This window comes from Sinohyriopsis cumingii, chromosome 6 (genome assembly GCF_028554795.1).
Source record: "Sinohyriopsis cumingii isolate HCF-2022 chromosome 6, ASM2855479v2, whole genome shotgun sequence".
NCBI lineage: Eukaryota > Metazoa > Mollusca > Bivalvia > Unionida > Unionidae > Sinohyriopsis > Sinohyriopsis cumingii.
In genome coordinates this window covers 13,206,125-13,217,202 of record NC_142966.1, presented here as the reverse complement: position 1 = coordinate 13,217,202, position 11,078 = coordinate 13,206,125, and positions in this window count along the sequence as shown.

Sequence of the window (11,078 nt, the reverse complement as noted above, 5' to 3'; positions counted from 1 at the left end):
CTTATTGGAAAATAATGAGATAACAAGTACATTCTACAAAGACATGGAACCTATTACCTACCTCCACTGAAACGTACGAAATGATCATCTAAATTTGCAACAAGTGATCAGGAGAAGTGCGACCTGTTGAACTCGGAAGTTTGATATGTTACACGTTTAAAAAATTATGATAAACAGTTACCGCATTTTGAAGTTAGAAATGAAACTTTTATTTCTGCCATCATTATATATAAACAAGAAATTATAGATGTAGTAACTAGTCTTGACCTAAACAAAACCGCTGGAACCAATCCAATAAGTAATAAACTTGTACAAGTATAGTTGAAGAAATGTATGTTCCATTGCAAATACATTTAAATAAATCACTCCCAGCCAGCGTGTTCCTAACACAGTGCAAGCTAGCGTATGACATACCGATGTATAAGAAAGGAGATAAAACACTACCGTCTAAATGCAGACTAATTGTTGACTTCAGCTAAATTATATACACTATTCATAAGTCCAACCTTAGAATATACTTCTGGAGTCTGGGATAATTGTTCTATTGAAGATTCGGAAAGATCAGAATAAAGGGGGGAAAATCAGATGGAAGATGCACGGATCGTTCCAGATCTATACCCATTAATTCTTCTAGATAGTCTCTTTATGCGGAAACTGCTTGGTTTGCACAACGAAGGAAAAGGAAGAGATTATGCATTATGTATTCGATTATAAATACTCAAGTACCTAACTATTTAAACGAACTTCTTCCACAAAGGAGATATGAGGCATCTAATTATCGTCTACGTTACTCTCAAAGTATCACACCAATCTCAACCAAACTTTATATTTTCACACGACCTTTTACCATATACGATTCGTCTTTAGAACTCTCTGCCTGATGATATCCGAAATCCTCCAAATCTTTCTATTTTTAAGAAACGTTTCTCTAATTTAACTAACGGGTCATCACACAAGCAGAAAGACATCTTATTGTAGGTGAGTAGTCACGTCACTTTTCAATGATAAATCTAGACTTAACCAAGAAGTGTATTGAAAGGTAGAGCGAAAGAGCTGGGATCTTTGGCATTAGGTAAGGGGCAATAGACAAAGTGTTCAACTTCTTCATTATCATAAGCACATGCACACGTGAAAGAGTTAACTAAATTCACCATGTAAAGGTCGGATTTCAGGAGACTACCTGCTTGTCTAAGTTTAGTATGTAGGATATTAAGGTGACATTTGTCAGTAGCGTAATTTTAGCGTGATGACCCGTTAGTTGAATTAGAAAAACGTTTCTTAAAAACAGAAAGATTTGGAGGATGAGAAACCTATAAACTAATATCAAATGTGTTAACATCGGTGGTTCTTTACAATTGGCATGACTTATTTGGTTATATACAAACCATCAAAAAACGGCAAGGGTAGAAGCGGGTAGCAAAGATATGAAGATCGGTAAGTCGCAAGCAATACCGAGACAAAAAAGGCAACTTTCAAGGTAGCATTTTCACACATTTATATTGACACGGGTCGTTTTAGACTAATGAGAAACCAATGACTGGATATCAAATAGGTCCAAATCTTTGTAGCTTTTTTTACGATTAACATGACATATTTAGCCTTATAGAAAACGATCATGTTGCACGGATATAGGCGCACGGACAGAGAAATGAAGATGTACTTAATAAGATACATGCACATAATTTTTACTGTTTTATTGCTTAAGTATATGCTTCATATCACTAGTATCAGCATCGAGGTATGTGATACCATCGCAAAACAGCAATACTAGAGGCACGTAACAAGGATATGAAGATTGGTAATGGTAAAGTCGCAAAGGATACTGGGTAAAATATATAAACTTTTCTAGGTTGCATTTTCACACATTTCTGTAGGCATAGATCAATTTAGACTGATGAGAAACCTACCAAATAATACCAGATTTGTCAAAATCTGTGTGTACTTACGATTGGTATGACTTATTCGACTCTAAGATAAACGTTCGTGTTGTAAAGATCTAGGAGCACTAACATTCAAATGATTATCATCGAATTATATGGTACCATCTCAAAGCGGCAAGGGTAGAGGCACGTAGGTAGAATATAGAATATGATGATCCGTTGATGATCCGTAATATCGCAAGCGACACCAAGTAAAAAATATCAACTTTTTTACTTGCATTTTCACACATTTATATATTTCACAGATCAATTTAGACTGATGAGAAACCTATCAATTGATATCAAATTCGTCTAAATCGCGTTTTTAAAAAATTACTAATGTTATAACTTATTTGCCTATATGGAAAACGCTCATTGAGGAAGACATTGAGCGGACATACAGACACACAAAGATGTACTTTATAAGATGCATACACATATTATATATTGTTGTATAGCTTTCCTTATATGTTTGAGATCTATAATATTAAAATTGAAATATGTGGTACCGTGGCAAACTGCAATGGTAGAGGCACGTATAAGTCGCAACCGATATCGAGTCAAAAATACAAACTATTTTATTTTCATTTTCACACATTTCTGTTGGCACATATCGATTTAGACTGACGAGAAACCTAACAATTGATATCAAATTTTGCTAAATCGGTGTTTATTACTATTGTAATGACTTATTCACCTGTTTGTTAAACGATCGTATAGAAGACATTAGGAGAAAAGACAGACAAATGAAGACGTACTTAATAAGATACACACACATATTATTTACTGTTGTACAGCTTTAATTATATTCTTCAAATTTATAGTATTAGCATCGAAATATGTGGTACAATCGCAAAACGGCAATGGTAGTTTCACGTACCAAGGATATGAAGATCGGTAATGTCGCACCCGATATTCAGTAAAAAGAACAATCTTTTTTATTTTGCATTTTCACACATGTCTATTGGCAAAGATCGACTTAGAATCATGAGAAACGTATCAATTGATATCAAACTTGTCAACATCGTTGGTTGTTTGCGATTGGTATGACTTATTCGCCTATATGGAAAATATTCGGTTAGGAAGGCACTAAACGCAAGGACGTACAAATGAAGACGTACTTCATAAGACGCATACACATTATTTACCGTTGAACAGCTTTTATTATATGTATCAGGTTTATAGAATTAGCATCGAAAAAATGTGATACGATCGCAAAACGGGAATGGCAGATGGACGTAGCAAGGATACGATGACCGGTAACGTTGCAAGCGATACTGAGTGAAAAATACCAACTTTTCTATTTTGCATTTTCACCCATTTATATTGGCACAGATCTATTTAGACTGATAAAAATTTATCAACTGATATCAAACGTGTCAAAATCGTTCTTTGCGATTGGTATGACTTATTCGCCCATATGGAAAACTTTCGTATAGGTCAGATGTAGGCACACGGAAAGACAGATAAAGACGTGCTTAATAAGATACATACACATATTTTATAATTATGTACAGCTTTAATTATATGCTTCAGATCTATAGTATTAGCATGGACGTATGTGCTACCATCGCAGAACGGGAACGGTATATGAACGTAGCAAGGATATGAAGATCAGTAAAGTCGAACCCAATATTCAGTAAAAAGTACACTTTTTTGTATTCTGCATGTTCACACATGTCTGTTGGCACAGATCGAGTTAGACAGATGAGAAACCTATATATTAATATGAAATTTGTCAAAATCGGTGTTTATTTACTATTGGTATGACTTATTCGTGTATATCGAAACCGTTCGTAGAGGAAGGCATTGGGCGCACGAACATACATTATGAAGACGTACTTAATAAGAAGATACATAAACATATTATTTACTGTTGTACAGCTTTAATTATATGCTTCAAATCTATAGTATTAGCATCCAAGTAGGTGCTACCATCCCTAAACGGGAAGGATGGAAGCATCAAGGATACGAAGATCGGTAAAATCGCAAGCGACAATGAGTCGCAAATAGCAACTTTTTTATTATTCATTTTCACACATTTTTTTTAATTATTTTTTTTTTTTTTTTTTTTTTTGCACAGATCGATTTAAACTGATGAGAAACCTATAAATTGATATCATATATGTCGAAATCGGGGGTTGTTTACGATTGGTACAACTTATTTACCTATATGGAACATGTTCGTGTAGGAAGGCATTTTGGCGCACGGAAAGACAAATGAAGACGTATTTAATAAGATATATAAACATGTTATGCTGTTGTTTAGTTTTAATTTTATGCTTCAAATCAGTAGTAAACTCCCCCTCCCCTTAGTATGCAACTGCAAGCACACTTTGTCAAATGCTAAAAGGCACTAACTTTCTTGAAAATTATAATAATCAAAAAAAATTCCGGATTCGTATATTATAACGTTATAATGCGCTTTCATTTTCCGTCAGGTGGGTCTCCAGGTCGAGTTGTTATGAACAACAGGAAACAGTATCGTACATTCTTTGCTAAGCGATCGCTCAGGTGGTGCAGTGTCTGTACAGAGCGTCCGCCTTGGATGCGAGAGGTCGCGGATTCAAACCCCTGCCTAATCACACTAAAGACATAAAAATGGTACTAGCAGCTGCCTCTTTTGGCGCCCATCATTAAGATATTGGTGTGAGGATAATGTGATTGGGTGGGACAAAATGCTGTATGTTTGTGGCATGATGCCACATTGCTAGACATCATTATAAACTGTCACAATGCAGACATGGTAGCGATATGATTGCATTTTTTTTTAAAGCTACGTTAAAAATTACACACACACACACACACACACACACACTTTGCTTAGTTATTTGCTATTTGAAGAGATGGAATATTGTTCATATTTCAACCGCTTTTTATTAATGATCATCGATGTGACCAACATATACGATAATAATACTCCCGATGATGATGATGATGGTTGTTGTTCTGATTTCTGTATTACTACTGCTCCATGGGTATATATCGAACTTGAAAACAGAAGCACTACCAGCAATAAAGCAGCTTTGAAAACAAATCGCACTTAATCGATATCAATATATATTGACATCAAAATGAACGTCAAATGCTCTGTGCAACTGTATCGAAATGAACTATTACATGCTGGGTTTTTTTTCTTTTCTTTTTGGGACAGTTTTAGACCGAAAAAAGTAGTACTTCAAGGCTCTGTCTATGGTATAAATATGTTCATGTACACTTTTCCATTGTAACTTTAAGTGTATAGGCTGCAAATACGATGAAGCACAAATCGAGGACGTCGAGTGTTAGCATTGGAACAATGTTACTACTTCGGTCGAGAAGGATAACGACCTATATATGTATTCCTGCCCACTACCATGTAGGATGTATCAAACTGTATATTACTCAAGCGCTCTTTGTCGAGCGTGCTGGTGTGTGTGTACAAAAACAAATGGAATATAATAACTTTAACTGAAATATATACAATTAAATTCTATATAAAAGTGATGCGGCACCTGGGAGTAAAGCAAAAATGGAAGAAACAAATTTCCGGATCGCTACTATCAACAGCAATGGGATAGACAAAGCGAAAGCAGACAAAGTAGCCAAAGAAACAAACTTTGGTGTAATAATGATACAAGAAACACACTATAGAATTAAGCCAGAGTTCGAAATTTTAGTAGAAGACAAACTTAACGCAATAAAGATATGCAACAATTTTGCAAATAATGATATTAGAGTTGGTTGCAACAATAATATTTTTAAAAAGCTGGGAAAGGTTTGAGGCGGGGGGAATTTTTTAAGGGACGGTTGCTACGTGTTAAAATGTTTAATTGGCATATTATAAATGTGTACATGCCAGCTAATAGAAATAAGAAACTAATTTTAAAGAAAACTTATACACCTACCTACAACAATATTCGATGGAAAATCTAATCATAGGGGGAGATTTCAACTGGGTAACTATAAATTAAACCAGTCTAGCAGGATTGATAAATTTTACGGAAATTTTTATGATCCATTAATATATATTAATACTGCAATAACCAACCAAAAGCTATCAGACCATTTCATGCTCACTATTGACCTAAAAATGAAAAAAATAGAAAAATGTGGGTCAGGACTATGGAAACTAAATAATAAGATTTTAAATGACAAAGAATATGTCGAAATAATAATTAAAAAAAGAAATTGAAACCGTCAAAAATGAAGAAAATATTAATATAATAATTGATTGGGATGTTTTAAAAAACAAAATAAAAGGAATAAATATTCAGTACTCAAATAGAGGGCGGAAAAACCCCAGAAAAAAAGACAAACACGAACTCAAATTAGAACTAAGCAAAACAACAAACGACGATGGAGAAAGAAAAAAAAAAAACGATTGACAGACAAAATTAAAATCGTTGAAGAAGACGAAAATCAGGGGAGAATAATAAGGGCGGGAAAATTTACAAAGATCTACAACGAGGCAAAAAACGTATATAAGCGAGAAGAATTTAGAAAAGGGGGTGATACAATTTTAAACAATATCAAAATAAACAATGTAACCCATACTGTAAAAGAAGATATCCTAAATAATATTTCCAAATATTATAAAGAACTATACACCACACACCACACAGAACATATACTTCAGCACAATCGACAGCTACTTAAAAAATGTCGACTGTGAGATGACATCAGCAGTACATAGAGACCAATGTGATGATGTCATCTCAGATGAAGAAATCACAAAAAGTATATCAACACTCACAAAAGTCACCAGGGAAAGATGGACTCATCGTGGAATTCTACCAAAAGTTCCACGGTGAACTGACGCCGATCTTAAACGCTTTGTATAATAATATAGTTTTAAGTAAAAATAAAATGACTAAATCTATGAGGGAGGGAGTTATCACAATTATATACAAAGGGAAAGGGAATAGAGACGAGATTAAAAACTGGAGGCCTATATCACTTTTAAACACGGACTATAAGATTTTAAGTAGGATTTTAACAAATACAGTAAAGGGTAGGATAAACAAGATAATTAATGTAAATCAAACTTGTGGGGGAGGGATATACAAAACAATATTTTGAACATTAAAACTATAATTAACTACATAAATGAAACTGGTATGATGAGTGCTATGGTACTCTTCGACCAGGAGAAAGCTTTCGACTGATTTGAACAAAACTGTATAAAAAATGTTTTTAAAAAATTTGGTTTCGGACCCAATTTCCAAAATGGACCAAAATCCTACACACTGGGATAATTAAACGGGAAATGCACGAAAGAATTTGAAATACAACGATCAGTGATACAAGGATGTCCACTATCAATGCTAGAATACGTAATGGCAATATAAATCCTACGTCCCACGATAAGAAACAACCCAGATGTGCAAGCAGGGGCGTATTAACCATTAAGCAGACTAAGCACGTGCATAGGACACCAGGGCCAAAGGGGGCACCACAAAGTTGAGAAAAGGGTGAAAAGAAAGAAAGAAAAAAGAATGAAGATTTGTAAAAAAAACTGATACAACTAGTGCAAATTGATCATGATGTTCTGTTTCTTGATCATGGTACACCCTAGGGTTATCTTCTCAGGTGTACGTGGAAAAGAGGGGCGCGCCAAGATTTGTCAGTGCTTAGGGCACCAGTGAGCCTTAATCCGCCCCTGATTATACAAGGCATACAAATACCAAACCTAAAAAAGAATTAAAAAATGCTCTAACATGCATATGATTGCAACATCTTTATAAGAGAGGGGAAATGCTATAAGCGTCGGGTTCCAAAATAAACCACAACAAGCACGAAATCTTAAAAATAGTTAACTGGAGGGGCAACCACCCTGGATTATCGCCCCCCCCCCACACACACACTTACTGAGAGACACTGTAAAGGCTCTAGGGGTTTACTTTGGTAATAAAAAAAAGAAGCTGTAGAAAATTATGAACATATTATCAATAAAATAAGAGAAAATGTGAAAATCTGGCCATGGCGCCATTACCTATCATGGAGCGGGCCCAAGTGGCCAAGACTTATTTATACTCAAATATTAACTACATAATTAAATCCATAGATATGGATAATACAATTTTAAACAAAACAGACAACGAAATAATAGATTATATATGGAATCATAAAATGCATCATGTAAAAAAAGAGACATTATATAGGGCCAAAAGTAGAGGGGGCTTGGGGTTGCCGAGCCCTCTACTACTATAATTAACTAACATAATCAATAGATTAAAAAAAAAAATGCACTCAGACCCGGCTACAGCGTGAGAAGCACCGTACATCTACTGGTTCGGCTTCACCTTGAGAAACCGACCAGAGATATACAAAAATAACAAATTAATATAAAAAAATCGAAGTGCCACGCAAACATATGAGAACTAATTTTAAAATATAGAGACAAAACAGATTTATGCAAAATTTAATAAGTAAAAGTCACGCTTGGATTAGGGAGGAGGTAACCAAAAATATAAAATGTAGAGTAGAGCAGGACAACTGAGGGGGTAAATTGGACAAAAAATTGGAAAAATTGGGGAAAATAAGATCTGTCAAAACACAAAGTATAATTTTTAAATACCTGCACAACACCTGGCTAACAGGCGAAGAAACAATCAAACATCGTATGCTGAGGATAATGCCGAAATGCCCTTTATGTAAAACAGCGAACTTCACCAAACTACATACGATTGTCCAATGTGATAAAACTAAACATAATAGGATAAAGTTAATAATGAAAATTTGCAAAAAATATAAGTATAACAAAAATAACATTTTATTCATAGATTTAGACTACGAAAACAAAATCGTTCTAAAATGTATAGACTATATAGTAACTACGATGATATCCTGTGGACAGGTGATAAAGATTTTTAAATAAGATACGTGGTAAAAATAAGAATATTAACCACAACAAGAACTCAGTACGTCTTACGACGAATAGATACTTACCGTCAGGTTGATATAACGCAATTGATGTTGGAATTGGGGGAGAGAGGGGGAGGGAGGAATAGGTATTACAGACCGAAGGGTCGCGTAGCGCAATTGCGAGCTGATGCCATACCCATACCCCCTCCTCGCACCCCACAACAGCCATATTTCAAAGAAAATTTCAAATTCTATTTCAAATATTTCAAAGAAACCCATATAACTTTTTTTTTTTTAAAAGAGAAAAGGGAAGAAAGGAAGAAAGAAAAAAATAAAAGAATTTTGTAATTTAATTTTTTTTCTTCTTTCTCTGAAAGAAAATTCTAAAGACATATATAGGAAGGGATACAGGGAAAATATAAGGGGGAAGTAAATGGCGATGACATCATGGGGCTAAGTCACAGGGCTCAGTGAAGTGCATCGGCCCATCATGAGTCTTTGAAAACACCCAATGTAGAACATAAACAGACAAAATAAAGACACAAATACATACTGTATAACACTTAGTTTAAAACCCTACTAACTTCTCCCGCACTGCATGGTTGACCACTATAGAATAATGTGGTCTCATAAATACGTTTGGATCTTTCAATAAAGCATAATCAGATAAACTAAATAAAGGAGGCCTAACGCGACCCAGGAAAAACACATAGAGAATAAAGAAGCGTGAACCTTGGATCGAGCGTAACCTACCTATCAACATCTTTAAAGACTATTATGAGGAACGACACATATTATCACTCGAATAATAAAATAGGAAATTATTTTTTTTAAACAAAATCTAAATAGTACACCATTCCATCGTCAAAATTAGAAAACCATAAAACAAATTAAAAGATACAATATAACATCATAAAGGAAGAAATACAACTGGGAAAGATATTTGATCTATACTTGCTGTCTCAAACATAAAGAAAATATAGCATACACACAATATAACACCATTACATATAGCAAACACTGAGACCTAGGCGACATATAGCAAAGGTTACAAAACATTTCAAGGGAATGAACTTCGAGCAAGGTGAGGGAAACCAGACTCGGACGAACAACCCTTTAGATAACACTATGGAAACATAAATACCCCATCAAAAATTCTAAAAACTAAATTTTTTATATAAAATTTTGTTTTAATAAAACGTAGAACACATCTGAGGGGGAAATACACAAATATAAAATACTTTTTATTTTTTTTTGGGAAATGGGGGCATCTGTCCGTTGCCCCCCCCCCCCCACTCCCAAAAAAGTGTGTGTGTGTGTGTGTGTGTGTGTGTGTATGTGTTATTATACCCATTACATTACTTGCAAAATATATATGGTGCTGACATTTTCGGCAAGAGGGAGACCTACCGATATTCTGCATATAATTATTTTAATGTTTTTCAGAGCGAGAGTATTGGGGCCTGATCTGTTCAATATATTTCTCAACTGATACAGCAGGTATAATCAGAGGCGTAGCTGGGGGGGGGGGGGGGGGAAGGGGAGTACATATGTCCCCGGGCGCCAAGATACAGGGGCGCCAAAATGAGGCTTACAACGTTACATTATAATAAGTAAACAAGGGTAATATTCAAAAATATGATTAAACGGGGAGGGGGCTGGGGCGCCAATTTTATAGTTCGTCCCCGGGCGCAAAATATCATAGCTACGCCTCTGGGTATAATAGAGACCCCCCCCCCCCGAGTTTGCCACAGAGCGCTCGTGTAATATACGGTTTAATACAAAATACATGATTGTGGGCAGGAATATACAAAATTTGGTCGATATACATGATCGTTGGTATCTATTCAAACGAGGGCCATGAAATACATTAGCAAATTCCTACAGTATTTTAAGGCAGGCGATTACGAATTATTTAAACCACGTTTTTCATCTGTCACAGATTTTATAATCATTTTGAAGTGGCTGCTTTATCTCGAGGAAAACGAGCGGTAAGTGTTATACAAAACAAAATCTTAATAGCAATTTGATCACTTTTGCGTCATTTGACAGTAAGAATAGTAATAAATAGAGGATAATTTCTTTTCCTACGTTAGGCCTAATACCTGGTATGTTTTTTAGTGTGGTACACACACAAAAAACAACCCCAAAACAACACTAACAACATTTTAAAAAACCCACAAAAACGAGTGCCGTGCCGAAGCCACGGGCTAAAATGCTTTATTATCATTTTGTTTTATTTATAGCATCAATCACAAATTGAAATATATACAGTATTAGCGTTGGAAAAGAAAGTTTTCTTTTTGTTATATT